This window comes from Malaclemys terrapin, chromosome 6 (assembly GCF_027887155.1).
Source record: "Malaclemys terrapin pileata isolate rMalTer1 chromosome 6, rMalTer1.hap1, whole genome shotgun sequence".
In the NCBI taxonomy this organism is placed as follows: Eukaryota; Metazoa; Chordata; order Testudines; family Emydidae; genus Malaclemys; species Malaclemys terrapin.
Window position 1 is genome coordinate 24955016 of NC_071510.1, and position 16201 is coordinate 24971216.

The 16201-nt window shown below is 39.1% G+C and overlaps 1 protein-coding gene across 25 annotated transcripts in view; it reads right to left on the reverse strand.

Moving 5' to 3' along the window:
- Nucleotides 1-16201, reverse strand: part of PTPRD (protein tyrosine phosphatase receptor type D) — a 1677890-nt gene that overhangs the window by 604965 nt on the left and 1056724 nt on the right. For all 25 annotated transcript variants that reach the window (XM_054031429.1, XM_054031444.1, XM_054031437.1 and 22 more), the window contains one exon: nt 10907-10949. The gene's annotated coding sequence lies outside the window, so the exon portion shown is untranslated. The remainder of the gene's footprint in view (nt 1-10906; nt 10950-16201) is intronic.

Here is a 16201-nt window from a genome sequence, read left to right on the forward strand (position 1 = left end):
AGTTGCATAATTGGTCTGTGCACATGAGATTTCCAACTCCAATTTTACAGATCCAAGAGGTTCTGATTCTGTAGTTTGGATAAGCTTCAGATCTGTGTCCAAGCTTTTGTGCACTCATATGAAGTATCCCATGTCTCCATAAGCAATATCCTTGGAGACTGGAGGGTGTTAGGAGAAAGACAGTTTACATTATTGCTAGGGCATATTTAATTGGATAAAACAGAAACTGAACATTTAATTATACATCATTTCCAATCCTCTCAAATTTCATAGTGTTTCAGTAAATTCAGTACTAATACTACTAAACCTTTATTACCCTCCCAAGAGTAATCATCCACACATCCCACTCCAGTAGAATATTTGGTAGGGTGGTCTTGTAACAGTCTTATTAGAGTATACACCTTATGCTAACTTTCTTTCCCTACCTCTGTCTCAGTTCCATAGTAAGAAGAAAAGCTAGACATTCCTCCCATTTGTTTGCAGATGACAGACTTTCACCTCTATTTGAGGAATTCAAGAGTCGGGGGAGAAGCATGTGTTTTTGCGCTTTCAATTTTGCAATTCAATGCTACCATCCATTTGATGTTGCATTTGTGGCTGTAAATACATTCAGTGGCAGTTCCCTGCTATTCAGGTGTCATGACCAGACTTCAAACCTATAGCTTCAGCAAAAGGATTTTTTTCACCTTACACCTTTTTTCTGAACAACGTATGAACATAAAGCACAACAGCTATGCTAACAATGAACAGTTACCGAAGAAGGAAACCCCCTTTTCCCAAAACAGAATATTTTCCCCCCATCCCCAAGAAATTATATATACTTCCAAAGGGAGATGCTTGGGTTAACTGTTTTATAAACTTCTTATTGCTAATTAATTATTATTATTATTATTATTATTATTAAAGGAATGCAAGATGTGAGACAAACCACCAAATATTGAAAGCTTCTCCTGTGAAAGATGTTTTACAGCAAATCTCCTCATGATCCAGGCAGGATTCAAACTACATCCCTTGAGGTAAAAAGTCTAATCCACAGAGCTTCCACTTATGTATGTAATTATGAATTAGATACGCACTGCTCTCAGACACACTTTAATCAGTCTTTTACTGAATAATTAAAACAATACAGTAATTTTTGAACTTCCAGAAAGTCCCTCTGAAATGCTAGCATCAGTAATTAGAGAGGGTCAGAGGACAGGAAGTATTCCACATGACAGGAAGACAAGGATAATTTATAATGTGATATTAGGGCACATCAGGGCTCTGAAGGATTCTTCTAAACTCTGCGTGTATGATAACAGTGTTAAGCAATATGGCATTTGTGTTGTTAATACTAATTATAATGTCACTAATTAGAAACTGCAGGTTATATTTGTATTCATGAATATGTTTCTCTTAATCATCACAATGCTCCACTCCTTTGTTTTCCATGGGCATTCACCCTCATGAGCCAAGAAAGTGTTCCGCTGAAATTTAAAATCACAATGAAAGGCAAAGAGAAGATTTGACAGTGATATAATCTTGCTAATTTTAAACCTCAAACAAAGTAACCTGACATATAATGAATCAAATGCCTAACACATTTCCCTGCACAGACCAATAAAGTTAATGAACATAGATTTTAAAAGGAACCCCTTTAACTGTGTATCTTTTTTGTGCAACAGTACCAAAATATTGGTGTTATTGCTGTTAGAGAATACAATAAAAATGATTACTAGTAACAGGAGATGTTCTAAAACTGTGTATAAGTTATTTGGAGGCAGTAGGGAACAGCCAGTTAGGAGTAAGCAAAGGCATTCACTTGCTTTAGAATCCATTTGAGTCTTTGCTTCAGATAATACATAACTACATTTTACTTTGTTTCTAGCTTTTCTAGCTGCTTGTGAAACAGGCACTATCAGCTCCAAAATGTTAGAACAGCAGCACAAAAAGAAGGGATAATAGTTAACCTTTTTTTTTTTTTTAAACAATACTTCAAGTGGATTTAGTGCTGGTGCTCTCAGACTGACTGCACAGGTGAATGGAGCCCTTTCTCTTTAGCACAGGCATTGGCTGTCTCAATCCTGTTTTGGAAGGATGACCTCTAGAAGCAAGAGGTTATATCTTCTTCGATATTGGGGTTCTCAACCTGGGGTTCCTGAACAAATTTAAGGGCATTACATCCAACCTTCCCTTCCCAAAATGCAAAACTGGAGGGTGTTCTGGCTAGATAGATGGGGAATCACACCTAAGTTGTGAACCCTAGTAACTAATAACAGGTATTGGTCCTTTCGATAGAGGGAGTATATTACTTCTGTTGTCTCCTCTGGCTGCTTCCTGCAGCCCACCATCATCTCCTCAGTTTTATCTAGGTTGAGCATTAGCCAGCTTGCACTCATCCATGCACCAGTCTCAGCTAGTCATTGACTAAGGTGCTGAACCCACGTCATCGAAGAGGGATGAGACAGAGACGAAGTTGGGTGTCATGAGAATGCTGAAAAATTGCATCTTGTGCTTTCTTACTAAGCCCATGAACAGCTTAATATACACGTTGGACAGGAGGAGTGACAAAACGGCACACGGGGGTACCCCATGCTTTTCTAAGATGTTTCTCTTTTTCCTCTGTCCTTGAGGCCACTTCTGCTCTTATCTGAGCCCTCCACCCCACTCACAGTCAGGTATGCTTGCTTTGCTGATATTCTGCATTAGTTGTGGGGGTTCAGCTGTTATCCCCCAGTCTCTCATGTTCCTGGGCTCCAATGGGTCAGAAGTGCACAAGGCATTTTGAGGCCTCTCCAGCCTTGAAGAAAGCAGCCAGTACAGCAATTTGTCAGATCTGGCACGTCATGTCAGAAAAGCACCTGCATATGGATGGGAATGGTGGGAGGCAGCTGAGAGGCAGGTGGGGTAACAAAACATGGACTAGGGAAGGGAGGGAAATAGAAAGATACGTGGTTAATAATCCAGAAATTAGATTATACTCAGAGAATGGAAAAGGAAGAGGAAGACAAACAGGAAAGTGAGAGAAGGAGAAAGCTATTAGGTAAAGGTTGTGTATTACTGTCAAGCTTTGGACAGGCTAATAGCTATAGAGCGGGGTTTACACAGAGGGTGGGAAGAAGAGGAGAAACACGTGCATTTGTAGACGCATGGGCTTGGGAAAAAGACCAAGTATATTACGTATTTAGAGAAGTAGGAAGTTAGGCAGGAGAAGCCTCAAAAGCTTCAGACCGTCTGGCAAAGCTGCAGGAATACAGCCAAATGCTTTGGATTAGAGGCATACCATTGTTTCTGGGACAGAGAAGCCCTTAGAGAATACACAAGATTTGAAGACAGTACAGTGCACAGCAGAGACCGTCAGATCTGCAGTGACCTTTTGATGAATCTGAAATATTAGCAAACATAAAGCAGCCTGAGCACAGAACAAATGGTGGACTCAGGAAAGGAAAGGCATTGGGAGAATGGCCTGACTCATCAGATCTCAGGTTGGTGATGAAAGAGGCAAGAAATATCAGACAAGAAAAGTCTGGGCTGGCCGGTGCAGATAGGGTTGCTTAGGCCAGGGCTTGGGTCAGTTGGCTGACTGGCTGGGGGTGGAGGGTAGCTCGGGGTTGGCTGCAGCAGAGGGGAAGGGGGCTCAGTGCTCCTGCTGCAGGGGGTGGGGCCATGGGGCTAGCCTCCCCAAAAAAGGGGCGTCCACTCGCTGCCCATGGCTATAGCACCTGGTTAGTTCTAGTACTATATCATTTAATTGATTTATTTAATGTTTTGCACTGTGCCGATCAATTTATTACCCAAGCACATATGCAAAAGTGAAAAAAAAAAACAGTCTAGATAACTATCAATGAACTACTATAATAATTTGAGATCTGTCCTGCTCTAACTAGGTGTCAAGGCTGCTTCCCCACTCTGAACTTTAGGGTACAGATGTGGGGGCCTGCATGAAAACTTCTAAGCTTAACTACCAGCTTAGATCTGGTCCACTGCCACCACTCCCAATGTGCTAATTGCCTTCCCTGGGTAGCCTTGAGAGACTTTTCACCAATTCTCTGGTGAATACAGATCCAAACCCCTTGGATCTTAAAACAAGCAGAAATTAACCATCCCCCCTCCTTTCTCCCACCAACTCCTGGTGGATCAAGATCCAACCCCCTTGGATTTAAAAACAAGGAAAAATCAATCAGGTTCTTAAAAAGAAGGCTTTTAATTAAAGAAAAAGGTAAAAATCATCTCTGTAAAATCAGGATGGGAAATAACTTTACAGGGTAATCAAACTTAAAGAGCCCAGAGGACCCCCCTCTAGCCTTAGGTTCAAAGTTACAGCAAACAGAGATAAACACTCTAGCAAAAAGGTACATTTACAAGTTGAGAAAACAAAGATAAAAACTAACACGCCTTGCCTGGCTGTTTACTTACAAGTTTGAAATATGAGAGACTTGTTCAGAAAGATTTGGAGAGCCTGGATTGATGTTTGGTCCCTCTCAGTCCCAAGAGCGAACCACCATCAAAACAAAGAGCACAAACAAAAGCCTCCCCCCCCAACAAGATTTGAAAGTATCTTGTCCCCTTATTGATCCTTTGTGTCAGGTGTCAGCCAGGTTACCTGAGCTTCTTAACCCTTTACAGGTAGAAGGATTTTGGAGTCTCTGGCCTGGAGGGATTTTATAGTATTGTACACAGGAGGGCTGTTACACTTCCTTTTATAGTTATGACACTAGGATTCAGGGCCTGTTTGCCTCAGTGCACAGACTTTTTTAAACAAGACTGGAACAGAGTGGTGACACAAAGAAAAAAAATAGATCTCTAAATGAATAAATAGTAAAATATATATTATTAAGCTGTGTAATGATCACCAGGTTGAATGTTGGGGAGAAGTCAGCTGAAATAATGTCTGTGATTACAGAAAAAAAAATATATATATATATCCAACAGCAGCACCCAACCAAGGGAAACAATAAGCCAAAATTTCAAATGCTTTAAGATACACAGTGCCCACAGCAAGGGAGCAGGCTCTCACACTATTAATTGCTGGAGTCTACACCATAATCTCTTTTTTTTTAGTCACCACAGGTTCAATTCATTCAGAAAAGTAAATGGCATATTAATGACTGGTTTAATAAATCTGGTATGGCAACAGTCCCAAACATGTTTAGATTCATGGTTTCACATAATTTTCTGTCTGGTAAACACAAAGGTAACATTTCTATCAAATCCAACATGTTAAAGATCATGTGTAAATTCCCAAACTCCAGTTTCAAAAGCAATAGGGGACTAGAGCCTCAGCTGGTGCAAATTCTCAGTCGGTGCCAATTTAAGCCATCTGAGGATCTGACGCAGTGTTTTTACCTAGCAATAAATGGCAACACTCAAAAGAAGCCATTTTCTTTAGTGGAAAATGCGCATTTTAATCCATAAAAGCAAACTATGTTAAGCTAAAGCTAAGAGTTCAGTTCTGCCCTCACAAAAGTGGGTGACTTCTCACTGAAGTCAATGGGAGTTGTACCCATTTATGTGAAGGCAGAGCTAATCCCCTGGCTAGATAGCTTAGCTCTCATCAGGAAATTATAAAATTAAGATAGCACAAGCAAACCGAATGCTGTGCCTTTATGCATACTTATGATAAACCAAGCAGTCCTTCAATTACACGGTCACATGCTGTAAAGCTATATTTTATCATGCATTAACCATTAACAGTGACTACACATGTGTAGCATCTTGTAATTTTGTTTCATTCTTGTGTACTTATACTTTTTAAATTGACTTGGTGGTCTAAGATCTTTTACTACAGATTTTTTACATGATAAACTCCCAAGCTATGCATTTTAATAAATCAGTCAGCAGCCATAAACGACACACATTCTTTTCAACTGGTAAACAACCTTCCACATGTGCAATTCAGGAGATGAGGCAGTTAACTACAAAGCTAATTTTTACGCCAATAAAGTTCACTATTACTCTGTATTGGTTTTCCTGTTCTATAATATGATGTGTAAGTATGGTTTCCTGTGTTCTTTTCATATATATGACTTCCACGGATTTGTTGTCTGGCATAGATAGAGTAGATCAAAGTATAATAAGAGTTTATGTACATGTATCTACATATGTAGAGAAATATAAAACAGCATATCATATTATTTATGAAGCAGTAGTGATTGTATAACTAAAAACAGCATCAAATTCAAAAGGATAAGTAATGCATATGTTCAAAAAGATAGAGTTAAGCTTGTGTGCGCAACTTTAACAATTGTGGGCCTACTCATGCTAAAAATCTTGCCATCTTTCTCTAATATTTTGTTTGTAAATTACATTTCTTAGTGCTGTTTTTAAAAGGGAAAGATAGAAAAATAAAATTGTATTGTATGGAACTATTTGACAAGACGCATACTACAAGACATAGCATAAATACATAACTGCACTGTACTCTTTATCTTTATCAACTATACTCTTTCATAAGCTAAATAAATTGATCATCTTCAGTTTCTCATCATAAAGTGCATTTGACAGACCTCAAATCTTCTCTGAACCTGCACCCATTTTTCAATTTTCTCTTTTTTCTTTGTCTCTGGTGTTTAGCTATGGTCTCACCAATCCCACAAACATTGCAGTATCTCACCGATGAGCAGACCATTGTCATGATAAATGCTTTAATATGAACAGGAAGTACATACAGAAATTAGGTGACAAACTTTCTACTCTCTGTGTAGCTTCAGTCTGCAACTGCCCTATCCTGGGCTTCTTTGTGTCTGCCCCTAGCAGAAAGTGTGTCCCAGGAAACCAAGTGTACAGGAAGTCTGGGATCGCTACACTTCCTGGAGGACTTATTCTAGAGACATCATCCCATTTTAGATCCCCTTTTAATATACCCTGATTAATTTAATAGTGTTTTTGTTCAAATTAATAACTATTACAAATACACTAACTGACTTAACTGTTCAGTTTGCTTAAACACAACACTAACAAGTCTTGATCACTCTTTGAGGGCGTTTCAGCAATCTTCCTGGTCTGCTGTATTGCAAGCCCTCTTTAGTCAGATTTCTTTACTGTAATATTTTGTTTGATTGTACTTCCCTAGTCTTGTCCTCACTATCACAGACTCCTTAATCATCCTTTGTTTTTGTCCTATATCTAGTAATTGAGCAGTTATATGTGTAAGGTAGAGAAGTTCAAGAGGAGACTTTCCATATTGCAGTGGTGTGTCTCTATAGTTGAGCAGTGCTAATGTGGATATTCTCTTGCATTCATTGCTTTTTTGAGCAAGTTCTTCACTATATGTACTCCATATTCAGCTAATCCATTGGATCTAATATATATGGGAAGATATATGTCTCATGTCGTGATGAATGTCATACATGTTAGCAAAGTTCAGGAATTCCCTATTCTTGAACTATGGTTGTTGTCAGTTATTACTGGTCTTGGAATTCCATGCCATGCAAATACAGATTTAATGTGCCTGACAACTGTTGCTGCTGTGGTATATTCAACTGAGATTACTTCTGGGAAATTAGTAAAGTAGTCTATTATAACCAGGTGATCATGTCTTCCCAAGTTGAACATGTCAGTTCCAACTTTGTCCCATAGAACTCCAAGTTGTTTGCATGGTAACGCTGGTTCCTTCTGCTAGGAATCTCTGTACTTCTGTACACCTGCTCACCATTTACCAGAAGGTTATTATTTCCTCAGTAAGTAATTGCAGATTTCCATCATACATGAAAGGCCTCTCATGATAGATGAGACAGAATGATAGCAGAATCTCAACAAAGCCTTGCTTTATCATCATACCACACATGGTTATTTTGAAACCCTGATAACATATGCCTAGATTAATACTAGTGCTGCTATCTGATTTATTAATAATTTGTGCTGATTTTCTTCTTTCCTGCTCCCTCTCCCGTAATATGTTGTGTCTTAGCAACCTTTCATTTGTTCTTGGACAATTATAATTTGGTAATTAGCAATAATAGAACCTTTTGACTAGTTAAAATAATGTCCCTGCTCGTTTCTTAATTCATGTACAATCCAGACTCCCTATGATTAGGTGATCCTGCTTTATCTTTTTCCTTGGACACTTAAATCTAAATATAAAATGAAATCTATCAAAGGCAGGCTGAAGTGAAGACATCCTCTTGTGGTGGAGGAAACCTCATCAACCAGAGAGAATTTTTTTCCCCTCATAATACGCTGTGCCAGGTGAAAGGAAAGAGGAAAAAAAGTATATAATATAACTGTCAGTTTTTATAACATCATCGACTTTCATGAAGATTCAATATTCTAAGTGATGTCATAGCTGCCCCAGGAGGATGAATACTTGCATGCTGCATAAGATAGTGATTCATTACTATGATGGCACAGAAATGGAAATGCATTACTTACAGCATCAAGAGCTAAACTCAGACTCACTGGGATTTCAGTGATTCCATATCAAAAGCAGTTCTAAGACAAGTTAAGTCTTTTGTTCATGGAGGACACCAGAAAATAATGACATCATAAACAGAACCGATATTTTTAGAATGTGTGCAGTTAGAGCATCTTCCTTACACAAGGAAAGAGAACTGGGTTGCTTTATGAATTAGTTTGTGTTTACGTTTTAAAAAAAATAAGTAATGGCTACTAGAAATATTAATACCCTTATAGGATGTATTGCTACCCTATCTGCTACTAAATTGTACTTTGAGAGTCCCTCACTGTCAGGCTTTTTGTGATTAGGCTGTCACGCAATCAGAGGTTGCTACTCTTTTGCCATCTCAATGTCCTTTGATCTCCATAATCAACTCCCTCCTATGTATAATGTGCACTTTACTATAATAAGTAAATTGCAGGCTCTCAAGAACAGCCACATGGAAGAAATGACTATACTTGGAGGAAATAGAGAGCCTTACAAAATAAACAGCGAGTTAGCTCATAGTCATGACTTTGGATTTCTGTTAACTTAAATGGGACAAGGGCTTCCTAATTTGCTCCATAATGAATTTTTTTTGGATTTTGTAAACAAAATGCATATTTGTAAATGTATTTACCCTTAAATCTTAAGCCAATGACCAGCTCTCTTAGGGTATGTCTACACTGAAATTAAAAACTCGTTGCTGGCCCATACCAGATAACTCAGGCTAAGGGTTTCAGGATAAGGGGCTGTTTAATTGTGGTGTAGACATTCGGGCTCAGACTGGAGCCTGGATTCTAACACCCTGCGAGTTGGGAGGGTCCCAGAGCTCAGGTTGCAGCCCGAGCCCAAATGCCTACAATACAATTAAACAGCCCCTTAGCATGAGCCCTGAGAGCCCAAGTCAGCTGGAATGGTCCAGCTGTGGGTGTCTAATTGCAGTGTACACATACTCACAGTAATTCTCTCCAATGGAAAATCATGTTGCTCCACATTGTCATACACAGTATTTAATAAACTGGTTTTTACTAAAGGCTGCAAATATTTCATAAGCAACTACAACCTACTGTAAATATACCAATCAATTACTCCTAAAGACCATTTTCTAATATTTGTCTTTGTGGTTTCTATCTTGAAATGGGCAGATTTAAGGGGGGATGGAAATGTAAAATATTAGTTAGCGCTTGAACCCACCCCATCCCAAGAAAAGTTTCCTGTTTTGTAAAATCAAGATGTGCATTACTTAGTGAAGCAAGAAGAAAACACATTCTCTGCAGATAAATCGTACGGACAAAATAACAATGCCAATGCATAAACACAGCAGCCTCCAGTATGGAAAAAAAACATTGTTTAAAAGCTGTCAACACACAGGCTATTTTAAAAACTGATTTTAAAAACTGAGGACAATCCTGGCTGAAATGGGACTCCAAGCAATTATACCTAAATCTGGGACCAGTTTTGACTTTATAGTTTCCATTTATTGCAGCATTTAGGAAATATAAAATATAAAAACAAACTTTAAATAATATAATTCTAACAGAGAAATGGAAACAAACAACTGAGACACTATCCTTCACTATATGCCTCGCTTGTACATTTTGTAGCCTGATTGGCAAATGGTAAATCACTGTTCACATCCTAGGTAAATCCAGATAAGACAAGTATCATTAGGGTGACCAGACAGCAAGTGTGAAAAAATCGGGACGGGGGTGGGGTGTAATAGGAGCCTATATAAGAAAAAGTCCCCAAAATCGGGACTGTCCCTATAAAATCGGGACATCTGGTCACCCTAGGTATCATGCATTGCTAATTAAAAGCTATCTATGTACACATGCAATAATTAATACTTCACTTCATTGATTTGAGTTGCTAGTTAGTTTTAACATGCTGCTGTAATCTGATATATTCTCATTAGGGACTCCAATTCCTATTCAAATCAATGGAAAGAGACAGGAAAGGGCCCAAGGTGTTTGATAATCAGATTTCTTCACAACTGAAATACAGAATTTTCTTTAAAAGGATTGAAGAATTCATGTAAACTTTCAAGTAGGTGTGACATGCAGAACACATGTTTACAAGAACCCATAAAGTGTTTTGCTGGTTTAGTGAATCTGACACCAAACAGAAAAGCTATAAAGGCTCAAACGCAACCTTTTGTTTGTTTGTTTACTTATTCTACTGACTAACTACATTTCCATTTAATTTGCAGCATACCTAACAAACCCAACTTGTTTAAGGGATTAAGACTCTTTTCCTTTATTCCAAAAAGACTGCAAAATCTAAACTGTGATCTCACTCCTGACCCCTCAGGACTCCTTTGGACAAGATTTCACTGCAAAAGCCACCACTCCAAATACCGTGCTCTATTTCCCGCCTACAGGAACCTTTAAAATAATACTCTTTCCAACCACTGCTAGAGGCAGCCAAGTACAAGAGAAATTTTAGATTTACACCAAGAAATCCATGCCAAAAATCAGCGATAGTCCCCTTAAGAAAAAAGTTGAACTGTAACCATAAACACTTTGAAATACAGCATATGTAAAATCTTACTTTGGTTTCTTCAGAATCTGCTGATGTCCACCAGACTTCTCACCTAAGGAAAAAAGACAGAATGGTCAAGTTTTGGGAAATGCCTAATATATTTTCCATTAGGGAGTTTCAAAAAGAAGGTCAAGAAAAAACAACAATGCATTTTTATATTTTACCTTGAATCTCATCTGCCTGGGACATGCAGTACATGTTAGTATCTAACTGCAAAGGATACTGACTGATATTTTTACAGTGTGCTTAGAAGAAAAGATATTTTCATTCATTTATATAAAGCAGACAACTATTTGGGTTACAAATAAAATGAAGTCTGACATATAAAAGAGAAAACAAAATCCTCTGTAATTAATTACCATAGAGAGAAGACCTTCCACACGTTAGTCTATAAAGAGAGACATGATACCTGCCTTATATGCATGATATTACATACTTCAGGCTAGCACATAAGGATAATCTGTGTGTACTCTTTGGACTCTATTAACACCAATTTTTATGATCTTTTGGGAAATACAGGTATGACTATCTACATAGCCCAGAGCTTCAAGGACCTGATCCAGGGCCCAGTGAAGTTAATACCAAGTCTCTTATTGACTCCAATGGGCTTTGGATCAGGCTCTAAGAGAAGGATTAATATTAAAAAGGTGAATTTCATTCCCACTGACCAAATTTATTCATTTCCAAAGTATACTATAGATGGCAGACTCTACATTCACAGGCAAAGTTCCTTAAATTTAAATTCCTCTTTTGTGAACAGCAGCTACAATCTTTAAAATTGGTCTCCTTTAAAAAAAAAATTACAAGAAAAAGAAATACAAAATCATTGACCTAAACTTTTCAGCAGAGGAATGGACATGAGAAGCACTTTTATTATACTAATTATAGTGCAACAACTGGAGCTGGCTGGAAATTTTTCAATGAATACATTTTACTGATAGAAAAAAATTCTTGTGCTCAAATTTTTGCCAAAAATATTGACATTTTCCCAGCCAGCCTTAAAATGTCCCTAGAGAGAGGAGTAAGTTGTGATTGTTAGTGGTACACCTGGAAATTTACACAGTTCTGAATCACCTTTGCTTAATCAAATCCTTTCTTTTTCCCCCTGCAAATTTTGTAAGGTACAAATACACATTGAAGTGTCACCAGTAAATAATATTTGGATAGTACCGTGAATGTCATGCTAACTAAACACATTGGGAAGGCTGTCTAAAACTGATGCAGTGAGGTGTAACTTGTAACACTGCTAGGATTGAGTTCAAGGTAGGGCAGGCAGTACTTTATAATAGCACCTCCTTCCTTCCAAGTCCCTGCCAACAGGAACAGATTTAACTCCAGTAATGCAAACCCCAAGCATTCAAATATGAGGCAGGCTTCCAAAAGTCTTGAAGTTGGCTTTAAAATAGTGAGGCTTTTTTTTTTTAATAATGGATTTTAGGCTCTCCCCTTCCCCCTTCCCTCCTCTTCCTCCCCCCCCGCACATACACTCCTGTTCCCCTGAAACCATTTCTGGTTTCTGAGCCTTTAGGGTGCCCTTGGGTCAAGTTCTCAAGTTTTTTTTCAGAAACCATGAGGGTTAGTAAGATGTGGGGTGGTTTTTTTTAAACAAAAGCTGAGATTGTCATGTAATGACTAGACTTCAGGAACTGGGGCTTTAAGACAAACACCAAATATCATAGAGTCTGTTTCAAAGAGAAACAGCAGAACTAAAATTCATTTGCAAATTCAACACCATTAATCTGGGCTTAAATAGGGATTGGGAGTGGCTGGCTCACTACAGAAGCAGCTTTTCCTCTCCTGGAATTGACACCTTCTCATCTATTATTGGGAGTGGACTACATCCACCCTGATTGAATTGGCCTTGTCAACACTGGTTCGCCACTTGTGAAGTAACTCCCTGCTCTCCATGTGTCTGTATATAATGCCTGCATCTGTAGCTTTCACTCTATGCATCCGAAGAAGTGAGGTTTTTACTCACGAAAGCTTATGCCCAAATAAATCTGTTAGTCTTTAAGGTGCCACCAGACTCTTTGTTGTTTTTGTAGATACAGACTAACACGGCTACCCCCTGATACTTGACCAAATATCATGAGACTCACAATAAAATTGTAAGAGTTGACAACAGTGTAACTCCTGTCAAGGGCTCCACAAAAACTCCAGGGGAAGAAATTACTGCAAAGAGAAGCAGGACACTCCCTGGCAAAATCCCCTTCTTGGTTATTCTTGGATCAGGCTGCCCCACCCATCACCCAAAGCAAGGGAGGCTATGGCTAGTTTGTACATTATATTCTCCTCTCCAGTGCATTTTCTGCTACTGGAGTCCTGCCTAGAGCATGGAAACATCTGGTATGCCCTAATAGCACCACTCTGAGCCTGCTACCAGTTTATGTTGCCTCTTTTGTGACCCCATCAGCAGCACTGGCCAATCAAGGGAAAGAGCAGCAGCAGGAAGCATCACTGCCACAGGCCGTCATTTCTCATTCAGGAAGAGGGCCGGCAAGAGCAGGAGGAGAAACGGGAGGGGGATGCTCAGGAGGGACGGGTCCAAGGAGCTGTTTCTGCAGCAGCAGCAGAGTGCAAGGGGCCTGCTTAAAGAGATCAGGAACACCACTCCACCCCAGGAAGCCAGGTTCATAAGAACATAAGAATGGCCGTACTGGGTCAGACCAAAGGTCCATCTAGCCCAATATCCTGTCTACCGACAGTGGCCAATGCCAGGTGCCCCAGAGGGAGTGAACCCAACAGGCAACGATCAAGTGATCTCTCTCCTGCCATCTATCTCCACCCTCTGACAAACAGAGGCTAGCCATCCTGGCTAATATCCATTAATGGACTTAACCTCCATGAATTTATCCAGTTCTCTTTTAAATGCTATTATAGTCCTAGCCTTCACAACCTCCTCAGGCAAGGAGTTCCACAAGTTGTGTGAAGAAGAACTTCCTTTTATTTGTTTTAAATCTGCTGCCCATTAATTTCATTTGGTGGCCCCTAGTTCTTGTATTATGGGAAAAAGTAAATAGCTTTTCCTTATTTACTTTCTCTACATCACTCATGATTTTATATACCTCTATCATATTCCCCCTTAGTTTCCTCTTTTCCAACCTGAAAAGTCCTAGCCTCTTTAATCCCTCCTCATACAGGACCAGTTCCAAACCCCTAATCATTTTAGTTGCCCTTCTCTGAACCTTTTCTAATGCCAGTATATCTTTTTTGAGATGAAGAGACCACATCTGTACGCAGTATTCAAGATGTGGGCGTACCATGGATTTATATAAAGGCAATAAGATACTCTCCGTCTTATTTTCTATCCCCTTTTTAATGATTCCTAACATCCTGTTTGCTTTTTTGACCACCACTGCACACTGCGTGGATGTCTTCAGAGAACTATCCATGATGACTCCAATGTCTTTTTCCTGATTCATTGTAGCTAAATTAGCCCCCATCATATTTTATGTATAGTTGGGGTTATTTCTTCCAATATGCATTACTTTACATTTATCCATATTAAATTTCATTTGCCATTCTGTTGCCCAATCACTTAGTTTTGGGAGATCTTTTTGAAGTTCTTCACAGTCTGCTTTGGTCTTAACTATCTTGAGCAGTTTAATCTCATCTGCAGACTTTGCCACCTCACTTTTTACCCCTTTCTCCAGATCATTTATGAAAAAGTTGAATAGGTAGCAGCCATCCAGGATGAGAAGCAGCCCAGGAAGAGGAGAGTGCACCCCAGCATTGAGTGCATTAAAAGATGTACATTTTGCTTGAAAAGAGACCACTTAAAAAGTGCTTGTCTTAGGGGAAATTTTCGCAAGAAAGGTTTGAGCTGTGAATTCATATAAAAATGAAGAGGCAAAGAATTAAGCACCATTTCTGAGAAGTTTTGCATATTATCTGTTCAGCATATGCTAACGTTGCTTTTGATTTCACTACGGTTTCCCCTCATTCCCCAGCTGCTTCCAGCTGTGCTACTGTAATAAGTAATAAATAATAATAATTTCTATTTAAACACAAAACAATTGGGAGCTTGTGAACATATTACTGCTCTAGCTGTTCCTTTCAACACTATTTCTCCACACCTGCCTTACTAGTAATTCTTCAGGGAAAAAGCTAAGGGTCTGATCCTGAAAGGCCTTACATGCCTGAGTAATTTTACTCATGTAAATAGTCCCACTGAAGTCCTGTTCACAGGATCAGAGCCATGAATTAGCGTTTTCCGGTAAGCATGCTAGTGGTAGGGGAACTCAGCGTATGTGAGCTGCAGCCTAATTTGGGGTAGGTATTTCCACAACAACCAAAAAAGGGATTACATTGCCAGCTATATTTTTAGAAAAAATAAATTAAAGATGAAAAGAAGCTGCTGTTGCTCAAATAAAATATTTAATGGGCTGGCTGTGGATACAATATTTATTATACTCAGAAGCTAAATGTTTATCATTATAGATCAAGAATGGTCTTTCTTTAGATAAAATGGGTAAAAAAATTTGCACAGCTTCCTGCACAGCTGTTTCTTCTATAGTGCCTGCCACTGTAGTATCTAATTATCTAAATTCTGCTGCCCTTGGGGACCTCTGCAGCTCATAGAGAATGAGTCAAGATTTGCCCCTTTAATGCATATTTTGGCTTATGTTCTTCCAATAAAAGTAACATGATCTAATTTGTTTTCTGGATAGTCTCAAGTATTTCTCTCCCCTTCATGTATATATATGCTCCTCTCTACTCACAACCACCCACCATTCTAAAAATCCTGGAGTCATTGTACTTATTTTACGCTGTAGTCATGTCTGCTTCAGCTCCACCCAGTCCTCTCTCTTTAATGCTCCCACACCGTCTCCTTCTCCCCACTCAATCCTGCAGCTCCCCTTTTTTGGAACAGCTTCCCTCTTCCTTAGCACCAAGTGACCTGCCTCCTCTGAACATACACTTCTTTCATGCAGCCTTTCAGTGCTGACCTCATCCCTGAGACACTCTGCTCCCATATTTTCATTTGATGTTTCTTGCTTGTATTATAGTCATGTTTGTTATGGTTCAATCATACAATTTACTCAGGCAAAAATTCCTATTAAAAGACAAAGGGCCAAATTCAGCCCTGGCCACAACCGGCTGCAGCTCCATGAACTTCAATAGAATTTCACCTGCTTAATGTAGATCTGAATTGGGCCCACGGATTTTCAGGGGGCAATTTTGACCAAGTCAGAATGAAGGACTGCAGAATTGGGCCCTTAGATTTCAAAACAGCTGGGTCAGAGAACTTATTTTTTTCCATTTCTGCTAAGCATATTGTTTACTTACGGTGAAATTCACCCT